This window comes from Oncorhynchus tshawytscha, linkage group LG03, assembly GCF_018296145.1.
Source record: "Oncorhynchus tshawytscha isolate Ot180627B linkage group LG03, Otsh_v2.0, whole genome shotgun sequence".
NCBI classification, from domain to species: Eukaryota; Metazoa; Chordata; class Actinopteri; order Salmoniformes; family Salmonidae; genus Oncorhynchus; species Oncorhynchus tshawytscha.
The window spans coordinates 48,801,344-48,816,744 of record NC_056431.1 but is presented as its reverse complement, the minus strand read 5'-3'; the positions used below and the strand labels follow the sequence as shown (position 1 = coordinate 48,816,744).

The following is a 15,401-nucleotide window of genomic DNA, read 5'->3' as shown; positions in this document are numbered from 1 at the left end:
CTACAGGGAGGAGGTGAGGGCCCTCGGAGTGTGGTGTCAGGAAAATAACCTCACACTCAACGTCAACAAAACTAAGGAGATGATTGTGGACTTCAGGAAACAGCAGAGGGAACACCCCCCTATCCACATCGATGGAACAGTAGTGGAGAGGGTAGCAAGTTTTAAGTTCCTCGGCATACACATCACAGACAAACTGAATTGGTCCACTCACACAGACAACATCGTGAAGAAGGCGCAGCAGCGCCTCTTCAACCTCAGGAGGCTGAAGAAATTTGGCTTGTCACCAAAAGCACTCACAAACTTCTACAGATGCACAATCGAGAGCATCCTGGCGGCTGTATCACCGCCTGGTACGGCAACTGCTCCGCCCTCAACCGTAAGGCTCTCCAGAGGGTAGTGAGGTCTGCACAAAGCATCACCGGGGGCAAACTACCTGCCCTCCAGGACACCTACACCACCCGATGTTACAGGAAGGCCATAAAGATCATCAAGGACATCAACCACCCGAGCCACTGCCTGTTCACCCCGCTATCATCCAGAAGGCGAGGTCAGTACAGGTGCATCAAAGCTGGGACCGAGAGACTGAAAAACAGCTTCTATCTCAAGGCCATCAGACTGTTAAACAGCCACCACTAACATTGAGTGGCTGCTGCCAACACACTGACAATGACACTGACTCAACTCCAGCCACTTTAATAATGGGAATTGATGGGAAATGATGTAAATATATCACTAGCCACTTTAAACAATGCTACCTTATATAATGTTACTTACCCTACATTATTCATCTCATATGCATACGGATACACTGTACTCTATATCATCGACTGCATCCTTATGTAATACATGTATCACTAGCCACTTTAACTATGCCACTTTGTTTACATACTCATCTCATGTATATACTGTACTCGATACCATCTACTGTATCTTGCCTATGCTGCTCTGTACCATCACTCATTCATATATCCTTATGTACATAAATCCTCTTAAGCCTACCCCCTACTTTTTCAAACATTGTTAAAAATCGCGCAACATTTTGGCATCCTGCTACTCATGCCAGGAATATAGTATATGCATATGATTAGTATGTGTGTATAGAAAACACTCTCACGTTTCCAAAACTGGTTAAATCACGGCTGTGACTATAACAGAACGTCTGTTTCATCGAAAAGCGCAGGAAAATCTGATCACTGAAAGTGGAAAAAAATATCCATGCGCCACTTCAACCCATTGTTAAAGGTGAACCGTATTAAATGAGGCCGAGGTTGCAGTACCTACAGCTTCCACAGGATGTATAGAGTCTTCTCATTTGCTTCGGATTTGATTCTTGGTAGAACCGACCCAAGGGAACCGATTCCCTCCGACCTCCAACTTGATGTATTGGCTGAGTTTTTTCCGGACATTTTTTCCAGACGACCACCTATCGAATTTACATCGCCTCCTGATGATTTTTATCGCTTATTAATGTGTACTAATACCTAAAGTTGCATTAGAAAAGTATTTCGAAGTGTTTTGTGAAAGTTTATCGTCGACTTTTTAACTTTTAAAAATGACGTTACGTTATGAAACGCTGTTTTGTTCCGTTTATCACAGTCTTCATAGATCGATATCTAGGCTATATATGGACCGATTTAATCGAAAAAAAGACCCAGTATTGATTATGGGACATCAAGGAGTGCCAACAAAGAAGATGGTCAAAGGTAATGAATGTTTTATATTTTATTGTGCGGTTTGTGTAGCGCCGACTATGCTAATTATTTTGTTTACATCCCCTACGGGTCTTTTGGGGTGTTACATGCTATCAGATAATAGCTTCTCATGCTTTCGCCGAAAAGCATTTTAAAAATCTGACTTGGTGCCTGGATTCAAAACGAGTGTAGCTTTAATTCAATACCAAGCATGTGTATTTTAATGAACGTTTGTGTTTTAACTAATACTATTAGCGTTTAGCGTAGCGCATTTGCATTTCCAGAGCTCTAGTTGGGACGTCTGTGTCTCAAGTAGGAGCAAGAGGTTAACGGACTTGCCTAGTTAAATAAACGGTATAAATACCGATTTCCGATTGTTATGAAAACTTGAAATCGGCCCTAATTAAAAATCGGCCATTCCGATTAACTTCTTGAGTGTAGGAGGCAAGATTTTCGTTTTTTGGCTAAAAAAAAAGTACCCATTTGAAACTGCCTATTTCTCAGGCCCAAAACTAGAATATGTATATAATTGTCAGATCAGGATAGAAAACTCTAAAAGTTTCCAAATATGTCAATATTGTCTGTGAGTATAACAGAACTGATATTGCAGGCGAAAACCTGAGGAAAATCAAACCAGGAAGTGCTGTTTTTCCTGAAAGCTCTCTGTTCCATTGGATGCCTTGACTCCATTTAAAGGGATATCAACCAGATTCCTTTTCCTATGGCTTCTTTAGATATAGTTTCAGGCTTTTATTTTGAAAAATGAGCGAGAAAGATCACATTGCGTCAGTGGATAGCTGGGTGTTAGCAGAGTTTTGCTTGAGCAACAGAGTGTGGTAGCCATTGTCTCTCCCTCTCCTATTGAAAAAGCGACAGTCCCGGTTGATATATTATCGATAATGTATTTTAAAAACAACCTGAGGATTGATTATAAAAAACGTTTGACATGTTTCTGTGGACATTATGGATACTATTTGGAATTTGTCTGCGACGTCGTGACCACTCGAGCCTGTGGATTTCTGAACATAACACGCCAAACAAATGGAGGTATTTTGGATATAAAAATAATCTTTATGGAACAAAAGGAACATTTATTGTGGAACTGGGAGTCTCATGAGTGCAAACATCCAAAGATCATCAAAGGTAAGCGAGTAAATCTATAAGTCAGAAGACTTTCGTGACCAATCTACTTGGCTGCTAGTGTTTGTAATATTTTGTCTACTGAGAGAGATGTTCTTACATAAACACTTGTTATGCTTTCGCCGAAAAGCTGTATTGAAATCTGACATGCCAGGTGGATTAACAAGCTACGCTGTGTTTTGCTATATTGCACTTGTGATTTCATGAAAATTAAATATTTTTAGTAATTTAATTTGAATTTGGCGCCCTGCAATTCAGCGGGTGTTGATGAAAATGATCCCGCTAAAGGGATGGGTGCGTCAAGAAGTTAATCGGTCGAACTCTACTCTAGACCCAAACTGTTATAGACCTATATACATCCTGCCCTGCCTTTCTAACGTCCTTAAAAGCCAAGTTAATAAACAGATCACTGACCATTTTGAATCCCACCGTACCTCCACTGTGCAATCCGGTTTACGAGCTGGTCACGGGTGCACCTCAGCCAAACTCAAGGTACTAAATGACATAACCGCCATCGATTAGAGACAGTACTGTGCAGCAGTCTTCATCAACCTGGGCAAGGCTTTAGAGTCTGTCAATCACTGTATTCTTATCGGCAGACTCAACAGCCTTGGTTTCTCAAATGGCTGCCTCGCCTGGAGCACCAACTACATCGCAAACAGGGTTCAGTGTGTCTAATCGGAGGCCTGTTTGTTGTCCGGACCTCTGGCAGTCTATGGGGGTACCACTGGGTTCATTTCTCGGGCCGACTCTTTTCTCTGTATATATCAACGATGTCTTTCTTGCTGCGGGTGATTCCCAGATCCATCTTTACGCAAACGACACCATTCTGTATATATCTGGCCCTTCTTCGGACACTGTGTTAACTAACCTCCAAACGAGCTTAAATGCCATAAAACACTCCTTTCGTGGCCTCCAACTGCTTTTAAACACTAGCAAAACCAAAAGCATGCTTTTCAACCGTTCGCTGCCCTCACCCACCTGCCCGACTAGCATCACAACTCTAGACGGTTCTGACCTCGAATACATGGACAACTACAAATACCTAGGTGTCTGGCAAGACTGTAAACTCTCCTTCCAGACTAACATTAAGCATCTCCAATCCAAAATCAAATCTAGAATCGGCTTCCTATTTCGCAACAAAGCCTACTTCACTCACACAGCCAAACTTAACCTAGTAAAACTGACTATCCTACCGATCCTCAACTTTGGCGATGTCATCTACAAAATGGCTTTCAATACTCTACTAAGCAAATTGGATGCAGTCTATCACAGTGTCATCCGTTTTGTTACCAAATAGCCTTATACCACCCACTACTGCGACCTGTATGCTCTAAATCGGCTGGCCCTCGGTACATATTCGTCGCCAGACCCACTGGCTTCAGGTCATCTATAAGTCCATGCTAGGTAAAGCGCCGCCTTATCTCAGCTCACTGGTCACGATAACACCCACCCGAAGCACGCGCTCCAGCAGGTATATCTCACTGGTCATCCCCAAAAACCAACACCTCCTTTGGCCAGCTTTCCTTGCAGTTCTCTGCTGCCAGTGACTGGAAAGCACTGCAAAAATCGCTGAAGCTGGAGACTTACATTTCGCTAACTTTAAACATCAGCTATCTGAGCAGCTAACCGATCGCTGCAGCTGTACATATCCCATCTGTAAATAGCCCACACAATCTACCGACCTCATCCCCATATTGTTTTTATTTACTTTGCTGCTCTTTTGCACACCAGTATCACTACTTACACACCATCATCTGCTCATCTATCACTCCAGTGTTAATCTGCTAAATTGTAATTACTTTGCTACTACGGCCTATTTATTGCCTTACCACCTCATGCCATTTGCACACACTGTATATAGACTTTTTCTATTGTGTTATTGGCTGTACGTTTGTTTATTCCATACGTAACTCTGTTGTTTCTGTCGCACTGCTTTGCTTTATCTTGGCCAGGTCGCAGTTGTAAATGAGAACTTGTTCAACAAGCTTACCTGGTTAAATACATTTTTTTTTAAATTTTTAAGCAAGAATGGGCTGCCGTCAGACAGGATGTGGCCCAGAAGTTAATTGACAGCATGCCAGGGCGGCTTGCAGAGGTCTTGAAAAAGAAGGGTAAACGCTGCAAATATTGACTCTTTGCATCAACTTCATGTAAATTTCAATAAAAGCCTTTGACACTTATGAAATGCTTGTAATTATACTTCAGTATTCCATAGTAACATCTGACAAAAATATCTAAAGACACTGAAGCTGCAAACTTTGTGGAAATTAATATTTGTGTCATTCTCAAAACTTTTGGCCACGACTGTACATCTAACAATCTAAAGGGCCATGGGGAGGGGGAAAGCTCTTGTTCCTTCTTCACAACTACGCTGGTGTGAGAGGACCATGTTGTCCTCAGTGATGTGGATGCTGAGGAACTTAAAGTGATTGACCCTCTCCACTGCGGCCCCGTCCATATGGATGGGGTGTTCAGATGTGCAACCTCCCCCTATTTCCTGTAGTCCACGATCAGCTTCTTGGTCTTGCAAAGGGTCAGAAACTTTCTGGAAGATTTACGCAAATTTTCCAAAGGACGTTAATCACAATGCAAAAAAACATTACATTTTAAATGGTATTAATATTAATTTGCATATATTTCCATTAATTCCCATGGAAAGTTTCCACCGCTGAATATTCCCCAAAATGTGCAACCCTAGTGTTGCTGCTGATAAGGGAGAGATCGTTGTCCTGATACAACACTCCCATCTCTCTGACCTCCATCCTGTCAGTGATCAGGCTAAACACCGTTGTCAAACTTGGAGTTGTGCATGGCCACACAGTCGTGGGTAAACAGGGAGTACACAGGAGGGGGCGAAACACGCAACGCTAGGGGGTCCCCGTGATTAGGGCCAGTGTGGTGGAGGTGTTTATGCCTACCCTCACCACCTGGGGTCGATCCGCCAGGAAGTCTAGGATCCAGTTGCAGAGGGAAGTGTTCCGTCCCAGGGTACTGAGCTTGGAGGAGACTACGGTGTTGAACGCTGAGCTGTAGTCGATGAACATCCTCACTGGTATTATTTTCTAGGTGGGAGAAGGCAGTGGGGGGTGCAATTGAGATTCCGCTTGTGGATCTGTTGGGGCGGTATATAACTTTGAGTGGGTCCAGGGTGTCTGGGATGATAGTGTTGTGAGCCATGACAAGCCTTTCGAAGCACTTAATTTAACTTGTACTGTGTAGTGCAAAATGTTTCATTTCAAAGCACATTCCAGTACAAACAGGAGCGTGAATAAACAGCTCACTCATCCCCGGGGCTTTAAATTAACAAGTAGCACTGGTGCGCACAACTTTAAAAAGTTAGGCGAACAGCATAAAATCTAGGAGCACAATATTTTTTATTGATCGAGATCAGGGTGGGAAATTACCTTTTTGGTCCACCAGCCACTGTGGCAGGTAGATTTAAAAAATATCTACCAGTCAAATTATTTTTTTGCCATAACTACAAAAAATAAATAAAAAGGATGAGCACGCATTGTACTGTTTATAAAACAAATTTATACAAGTAAGAGGTAAATGTGTTATTATAGATACTTGGTTGAATTTTGGCCCATTCCTCCAGACAGAGCTGGTGTAACTGAGTCGGGTTTGCAGGCCTCCTTGCTCACACACAAATGTTCTACGGGATTGAGGTCAGGGCTTCGTGATGGACACTCCAATACCTTGACTTCGTTGTCCTTAAGCCATTTTGCCACAATTTGGGAAGTATGCTTGGGGTCATTGTCCATTTGGAAGACCCATTTGCGACCAAGCTTGAACTTCCTGACTAACGTCTTGAGATGTTGCTTCAATATATCCACATAATGTGATTAATTTGCTGTGTTTCGTAAACCCTGATCTAAAATACTTTTTATTGTAATTTCTGCTCGGCATCAGACTAATTTTGTGCTTCAGCTGCACTTCTAAACTCGGATGAGAATTCACGAACAGGTGATATTTAGCTACTTTTCTCTGTGTATCCAGCCTCCGGTAAAATGAAAGATTAACTTTAAGCAAAACATTAGGAAATGTAGCAGGCTAAATTCTTTCAATTATAGGCCTAAACAATTGAAATATGATGGCAATGCATAATTTTTGCCAAAAAACCTTGCTTTTTCATTGAAAGAATTTACTTGTGTGTGCCCGCCAAAAAGCATTGCACTTTGTCGTCATTTGATGAAAATTAATGTATTTTCTGCCGAATGCGTTTGACAAATTTTCTGTGAAATAAAACTATTAGTTGCACATCCCTGATCACTATTGAAGAAAAATTTAAAATAAACACTTTCAATATAAAACGTGGCACAAGTGGCACAGCAAATTAGAGCACATGCGATCAAAATGGTTGCACTTTAGAGCCCTACTCATTCCTCTGTGCACCATGTTGCCTTAGCTGATGAATACCACTCACTTAACTGGCAAGCCAGCAATAACAGAATTACGAAATTAAAAGATTAGCCAAAACACCTTTGGTTCGGAGTCGTGAGGCTGGGAGAGATAGGAGAGTAAACACAGCTGTGTTTAGACTTTTGGAATTTTGCTTAAATGGATGTGATATCCGCAAGGCTGGCCCACCGGCACTCTTATGGATTGCCACATGCTGTCTCTGCAAGGGGTGCTGACATGGTGCCCTAGACCTGCACACATAACACTGTTGGAACACCCAGTGTGTGTGTGGCTTTCAGTGCAGGGGTTTACTAACCAGAGAGAAACTGTAAAAGCTAAGACCTGTCTCCGGTTACTCCTAAGCTAAGAGCTGTCTGAGGTACTCCTGAGCCAAGTCAACACAGCCATCAATCTTGGAACTGCTGCCCTCTCAGAGTAGCCACATTTATTGACTGATTGACTCAATCTCCATAGACAAACATTGGCACTAGAATGGACTTACTGAAGAGCTCAGTGACTTTCAAAGTGGCACAGTCATAGGATGCCATCTTTCCAACAAGTCAGGTCGTCAAATGTCTGCCCTGCTAGAGCTGCCCCGGTCAACTGTAAGTACCGTTATTGTGAATTGGAAACGTCTAGGAGCAACAACGGCTCAGCCACGAAATGGTAGACCACACAAGCTCACAAAACGGGACTGCCTAATGCTGAAGTGCATAAATATTGTCTCACTACAGAGTACCTAACTGACTCTGGAAGCAACATCAGCACAAGAACTGTTCGTCGGGAGCTTCATGAAAAGGGTTTCCATTGCCGAGCAGCCCCACACAAGCCTAAGATCACCATGCACAATGCCAAGAGTCGACTGGAGTGATGTAAACCTCACCGCCATTGGACTCTGAAGCAGTGGAAACGCGTTCTCTGGAGTGATGAATCATGCTTAACCGTCTGGAAGTCCGATGTCCGAATCTGGGTTTGGCAGATGCCAGGAGAGCGCTACCTGCCCCAATGCATAACGCCAACTGGAAGATTTGGTGGCGGAATAATGGTCTGATTTATGGTTTGGGCTAGGCCCCTTAGTTCCAGTGAAGGGAAATCTTAACGCTACAGCATACAATGACATTATCGATAATTCTGTGCTTTCAACTGTGAAAACCATTTAGGGAATTCCAGCCACTCCCTATATCAGCATGATAATGACCCAGTGCACAAAGCGAGGTCCATACAGAATTGGTTTGTCGAGATCAGTGTGGCAGAACTTGACTGGCCTGCACAGAGCCCTGTCCTCAACCCCATCGAACACCTTTGGAATAAATTGGAACGCCGACTACGAGACAGGCCTAATCGCCCAACATCAGTGCCCGACCTCACTAATGCTACTGTGGCTGAAGGGAAGAAAGTCCGCAATGCAATGTTCCAACAACTAGTGGAAAGACTTCCCAGAAGAGTGGAGGCTGTTATAGCAGCAAGGGGACCAAGTCCATATTAATGCCCATGATTTTGGAATGAGATGTTCGACAGGCTTCACCAATGCTCATGTCAGTAGGTGCAGTCTATCCCAATTATTCCAGCACCTGAGCCCCCCTCTCCCAAAACCCCACCCACACTCCACTTCAAAATCAGGGATGCCTGGCTCAGGTGCACAACCCATTAAGCCAGGACTCTCTCCACAGGCCATTTCATCTTTACCAGCTGAGTCCCCTAAAACAGGTTTTATTCTAGTTTAGACAGAGGACTCTCTCCTGGCAAAGACAGCCACAGTCTCGTAGGCATGAATCTGATTTCTCACAATTCTGACATGACCCTCTCCAGTAGGATTAGGCTATGTGATGCAAAGTAGTTATCTATGGGTGCCGTATTAGGTAAATGAAATGAGGACATGTGAAAGTGCAGAGGTCCTCTTCTGTCTAACCAGAAGCTGGTCATTCAACGTCCTAGTTGGTTTGATTGAATGAGATTTGGGGACCTGAGAAAGCCTACAATTTGGAGACGAGAGTGGTGATGTAGGCTCAGTGCAACTACACTCAATTTAAAAAACTGAATTGAGTTGTGGAAGTAAAGTGGAAGTATCCACCCAAAACATTTTTGTTTACTGCCATGACACCAAAAAATATGTGTAATTGAATTTGCTTTCCCGTAGTGAGTACGCAGGTTGAAATCAGTCCAGGTAGCTACTCTCGAACGATGGGCTTCCACCACCACAAATACGATGTCTGAGGATTACGTCATTGTTAAAACTGACCACATTAGCTAAATGATTGTCTAAATTCAGAAAGCACAGATCAGTTATCGATTTACTCACTTGAAAACAACCTTGAGTAATATCACAGAGAAGGAAACCCTCGACTTAAAGTAATTCCTAATTCCGTTTCAAAATGACCAGCAAGTTACAAGACTGATGCAGCTGTCAGTACATTCATATTGTGGGCCATGGATACTGTAACTGGATACCACCTATGATACTTTATAGGCTATTTCTGCAAGGATTAACTTAACTGCGTAATTAAAATCTAAATATTTAGCTAAATGCCTACCTACAACATCCACAATTGGATTACTAAATACGGTTATCATATTTCTCCTGCCATCATCTGTCAAGCTTCAGAGGCTTCCACACAGAAAAGTGTGGTTGAAATCTTGTGACTACCGTTACACTGAAATAGCAGTAGTGGATTCAGGGTACAGCTTATTTCCAGTAATAACTTAAAGGCATAGCCTACATTGTTTAATTGACCTGAGTATGGGACAGTAAATGTTTTTAACTAAGTAGTTACCAAAACAATGGTGTATTGGTTAGGTTTATGGAGAGCAAACGTCAGAGCAAACAGCTAGCTAGCTTGTTAGCAATTTAGCTAGCTAGGTTACCTAAAGTTAGCACAACCAGCTAGCAAACTAGTTAGCTACAGTAGCTACGCTAGCAAGCTGCATTACTTTTCAGTAAAAAGGTTGTTAGCTAGTTGGTAAATTATCTTACCGTCATAAACAGTTCCAGGGGGGTCCAGTTTTTAAGTAATATGGTTTTCTTATAGCGGGAAATTAGTTTAGGGTGAGGGACTGAAAATCCAAGTTCAGTTCACCCGCTGCGAACTCCGACAAAACCTCATCTTTATCACCGAGCCTTCAGCTTCATACACATTCAAATGCGGGCCCTCCTGGGTCGAATCTCGGACTAGCTCGGCAACGAATAATCCACACGCAAGACACAGCAACCATTGGCTACAGCTAACCAGCAGTAATTTCAGACCGAGTGAATGATATTTACAATTCCTTTGATTTGTAAATGCGATGGTATGAGCGACATAAATGTTGGGGGGGATTGGATTATTCGGTCTCTGACTTCTCAGCGGACTGCAGAGTCCGTCGTCAAGGCTCGCTCGCTGCAGCAGAGGCAACAGCATAGCAACGTTATGGCGCAATCTTCGCAGCGCCATCAGTGCACGGGGGTGGAGTCACAGGATAGGGAGGCGTGGTTTTCATTTGTGAAGTCGCGGGTGAGCAATCCTGCAATCTATATTTGTCATGCCATAGTAATTGGTATTTTGCCCGTTTTATAGGTCTACAAAATGTAGGTCTACAAAATGTAGGTTAGTGTGGAAACTGCATTTGGCATCACGTTTGTACGTGTGGAGCAGAATAGTCATTAGGCGAGGAGTCATTAGTCATTTCCTAAAGTATTTTTTGCCACTGGATATTACATTTCCATTGTTGGTCAGAATTACTTCACACTAGTTTATCATTGCCCTAAATTCAGGAAATACCTAGGTCCGTCAATGTGACTATAACAATACGATACCAGTGGAGATTAGGCCTGACAATGGGACTGTAGATTACAATTTACAAATGGCCTGTGGCGACATCATGTGGTTAAAAAAAAAAGAATAGTCCGTCCCCCAACTGTGTCCAATAATGTGAAGGGATGATGAAAATCTATATTTTACTGACACTGGCAAAGTGGTATAATAAAGACTGACAATACATTTAGAACAATAATCAATAAAAATGTAACTCCCGAGTGGCGCAGCGGTCTAAGGCACTGCATCTCAGAGGTGTCACTACAGACCCTGGTTTGATTCCAGACTGTATCACAACCGGCCTTGATTGGAAGTCCCATAGGGCAGTGCACAATTGGCACAGTGTCATCCGGGTTAGGGTTTGCCGGGGTAGGCCGTCATTGTAAATAAGAATTTGTCCTTACCTGACTTGCCTAGGTAAATAAAGGTTCAATAAAAATCTGAAGTAATGGATCCTTATGGTATTGCTGACCCTGCTCATTCTTGATTAATTTAAGATTTTAGAGTTGACCAAATCTCTGGACATAGAAATATCTTTTAAAGTGTCAGAGGGCTATTGCAAGAAACTACATACAATAATTTTTCAATTAATATCCATTATTTGTGTTTAGAATTTTTGGGGAGTTTGAAATTGTGATCCTTTGCTCAGGACAAGGGCATTTCCAGGCATAGAGCTGACATGGAAATTCATATTGAAAGTATTTAGAAAAGGGAAAATATAGTTTTTTGGAGTTATAAGATTCCCCTAAATATACATTTTAAGCTCAAATAATGCAACATAATCAATTTGATCAACTATAAAAAAATAAACATTAAAAATTAAAAAGTGTCACTGTCAGACAAGGATTGTCCCACCTTTCAAGAATCTCAGCTAATTTCCTGCTATTCCACACATTTTGCCATGAGGCTAAGAAAGCTTGAGCTTTGGTGCTGCAGAAGTGTGTGTTACGCCTATTGTCAAATTACCCCATGTCGTCTTCACCCAGGCTGAGGGTACAATTGGTGTTTACCCAGTACAGTAATTAGTTACAATTTATTATTTTCCGTTGCATAAAAAGATCAGGGGAGTTGTTTGTAATCACATACACAGAGCACTCTTATAACCCAGGAAAGCCTCTCTATCAAGACTATAAAGAAGCTGTCAATGCTGTGTATTTTGTTCTGGCTCAAAGATTTTGCCAGGAATAATGTGCCATTGAGATACACCTTTATTTGAGAATGACAGTCTCTAGCTTCAGTTTTTCTCAACATAAGCTGTCAAAGCGTTAATTACTTGTTTCTTTTTTTGATACGTGTGCGATGTGATTAAAGTACTTTATTAATTAAGTTGTCCATTTAATATGCAGACAACCTAAATGGCCACCAACTAAACGTGTAGACTCAGGAGATTCAATGCTGTATATTAAAATCATTCTCACCAGCAACCAACTTTAAAAAGATTACTTTCTTTAAACCAAACAGATTCTTGATTCCCACACCTCGCTGTCTTTTTTTATTTGTTTTGGTTAAAACAATCACAACACATTTCCATCTTACACAAGTCAGCTGTACATGTTTAACATTATAACAGACTTTGTTAAATGTGGCTTTTTATGAAAGCTTTTTATTGTACCTTGCCCTGATGTGTTTTACAACAGCACAAAAATTCCAGGTGCACATATAGACCACCTATCACATGTATAACATCCAAACCAATGTTCACATTCATTTTAGGCAAAGGTAAAATTGAGGTCACTGTTAAGAGGAAAGGAAGCATTCAAGTTTAGGGATGACTGCCATTATTCAGGCAATGTCACATGTGGTTGAAATTCACTTTTTCTTACTGTAATTGTGATTGCATAAATACTACCTGTTTAAAAACTAGTACAAACAGCAGTGGGCTTCTAGTCTCGTGTCAGACTTTACAAGTAACTCGAGAGGCCAAAGCTCACGTGATATTTGGTTCTTTGTGCAGAAATTAGTGGGCTTCCAATGTCCACTTGAGCTATTCTCTTCCTTGAGTTGACCCACAATGTCATCCCTCCTGGAGGTGTAGGGAGCATGCTTCTAATGCCACTATGTTAACTACGCCCCTGAAGACCACAAGCCCAGTGTGCAGCCTGAAGATCTGCTTCAGGGTCACCCTGTAGACCATCACCCCTGCCAAGCAGAATGGCCCGTACCATGGCAAACTTCTGAGCCTCTGGAGAGAACACCAGCGCGTCCTTGAGGGCAGTGCCAATGTCACTGTTCCACTCCACCTCCTTGCCGTTGATGAGAATGGTGCTGTTGGTAATGCCAGCCGGGTCGTCTAGCGTGCTGTTAAAGTTGGCAGCGATGCCAATCTGGGCACAAGAGGGAAGCCAGGGCATGCCAGCCCGACCGGGTGGAAGCCAAATGAGGCAAAGGCACTGTAGCCGCCCGGGGAGCCCACATCAGATTCCTACAGGACCTGCTGGAAGACACTCTCCAGTTTGTCAGAGATTCTGGCTGGTTCTCCTTTGTTCCAGGCCTGGTACAGCTTCCTGTAAGTACTCGGGTGCGGCGGGGATACTTCTGTACCATCACAGCATACTTCAGAAACGGAGACGCCATGGCATCAGTTGGTTTGGTTGTTAGCTACAGACCTCAGAGGGATTGATCTAACTAGAAACAGAAAATCAAACGCAAGAGGTTTGACCCGGCTGACTGGTGAATTAAAGTTGAAATAAGACCCAAAAAGTGTAGACCAACTCGTCTTATGAATACATCCTCTTTTTGATTCATGGCATTACACATGATGGTTTAAGGATTCTATGTACAGTATGAGGTCCGAGTCCCCATCCGGATCACCTCTGGACTTGCTATTATGAAATTGTCAATCATCTTGAGACAACAACACTGTGTGCATGGGTGGTAATATACTGTACCCGTTATGTCAGAAGAAATTGTCGCGCGATAATACTGCAATTGGCAAAAATATGCACTATTTTGTATCACTGTTGGTCAAACCCAAAATGCAATCCAGGTGTGTAATTCGTCGATTAGCTAAATGGTTGGTTAGCTAGTATGGCTAGCACTCAATGAAGGACGATAGTAGTGGATGACTGCCAGACAGTCAAGTGAGGAATTTGTAACAGTACAACACACTCTTTTATATGAACTCAAATATACTGACAAATATACTGATATTAACAGACAATGTTACATTTTATAAAGCTTTCACAAGATAACTCACATGCCATATAGATCTATGCAAGGGCTGCAGGACCAAAGTTAGCAAAACGAAGTAAAGCAGTTTGCAGCACGTTTTACGACAGTTTTACGTTAATACCTAATCACTAATTTACTAAATGCAGTAGTGTGTTAAAGCTGTAAGAATATCAAACACTGCATAGGGGTAAAATAGCCTATTTTTTTATAATTCACGTTTGTTATCATAGTCTGCTGGAATATTTTTTTATACGGGTCGAGCTAACAAACTTCACCACGAGGAGGCATACTTTGCCTCTACCTCTGCATTAAGTGCAGTAAGTGAAAAGCAAAATTACCAGCCTCAAAGACCAGTAAGTAAAAGCAGTTATTACCCAGTAAAACCCGATCAGTGATCTCACCCTCAAGGAAGGAGAGTTGCATTTGTTAAGTATTCTAATAGGGCCTGTTATAAATTAGACATATTACTGTGTGTGTGTGTGTGTGTGTGTGTGTGTGTGTGTGTGTGTGTGTGTGTGTGTGTGTCAAAATCAAATCAAACACAACAGGTGACCTTATCAGCTCTTTCCCAACGATGCAGATTTTAAAAAATTAATTATAAGAGTAACAAAACATACACGAACACACAATAACTAAGCCATATACAAGGGGTACCAATAACCAGACCTACCTCTAGCCTTTCGGGGCCCTAAGAGAGATTTGGGCACATGCCCTTCGTGCCCGATAGCTAATTCAGCCATCCAAGGTTTAGATAGCTGGCTATACTGACTTACCTACCAATCTTATCAAATGTTAGCTGACATGGGCTAATTATGTGACTGTCAGTGACTGACATAACAAGAGAAAAACTGCTGATGCACTAGCAAATTTCTAAATTAAGTTGAGACCCCGACTGATTTACGACTGGGTGGGTCCCCCTAGTGGCTGTGGGGTCCTATGCACAGAGCGCAGAGCGCAGACACAGAGTCTGCCTCAGGCACTACCAAAACCATATCAATGTGCAGCGATACGTGATGGGTGTGTGTGTGCGCGTGTGCGCGTGTGTGTGTTGATAGAGACCTGCTGTGAGTGTACATTGATCTCAGATAGTCAGATAGTCTGCACAGATAGTCCGTTGATTAGCTATTCAAAAGTCTAATTTCTTAGAGACAGAAGTTGTCTCGGAGCCTGTTGGTCCGAGACCTGATGCTGTATCGCTTACCTGACA

General features: G+C 42.3%; 1 protein-coding gene and 1 pseudogene across 4 annotated transcripts in view; both read right to left on the bottom strand.

Annotated features, from left to right (window-relative positions):
• The window catches only part of LOC112246720 (tyrosine-protein phosphatase non-receptor type 4-like), a 103,069-nt gene extending 92,419 nt beyond the window's left edge, over window positions 1-10,650 (bottom strand). For 2 of the 4 annotated variants that reach the window (XR_006082968.1, XM_042318660.1), the window contains exon 1: window positions 10,207-10,650. The gene's annotated coding sequence lies outside the window, so the exon portion shown is untranslated. The remainder of the gene's footprint in view (window positions 1-10,206) is intronic. The other 2 variants (XR_006082965.1, XR_006082967.1) reach the window with 1 other exon arrangement.
• A 1,850-nt stretch (window positions 10,651-12,500) lies between these two features.
• On the bottom strand, window positions 12,501-13,601 carry LOC112246683 (annotated as a pseudogene).
• Window positions 13,602-15,401: the final 1,800 nt, after the last annotated feature.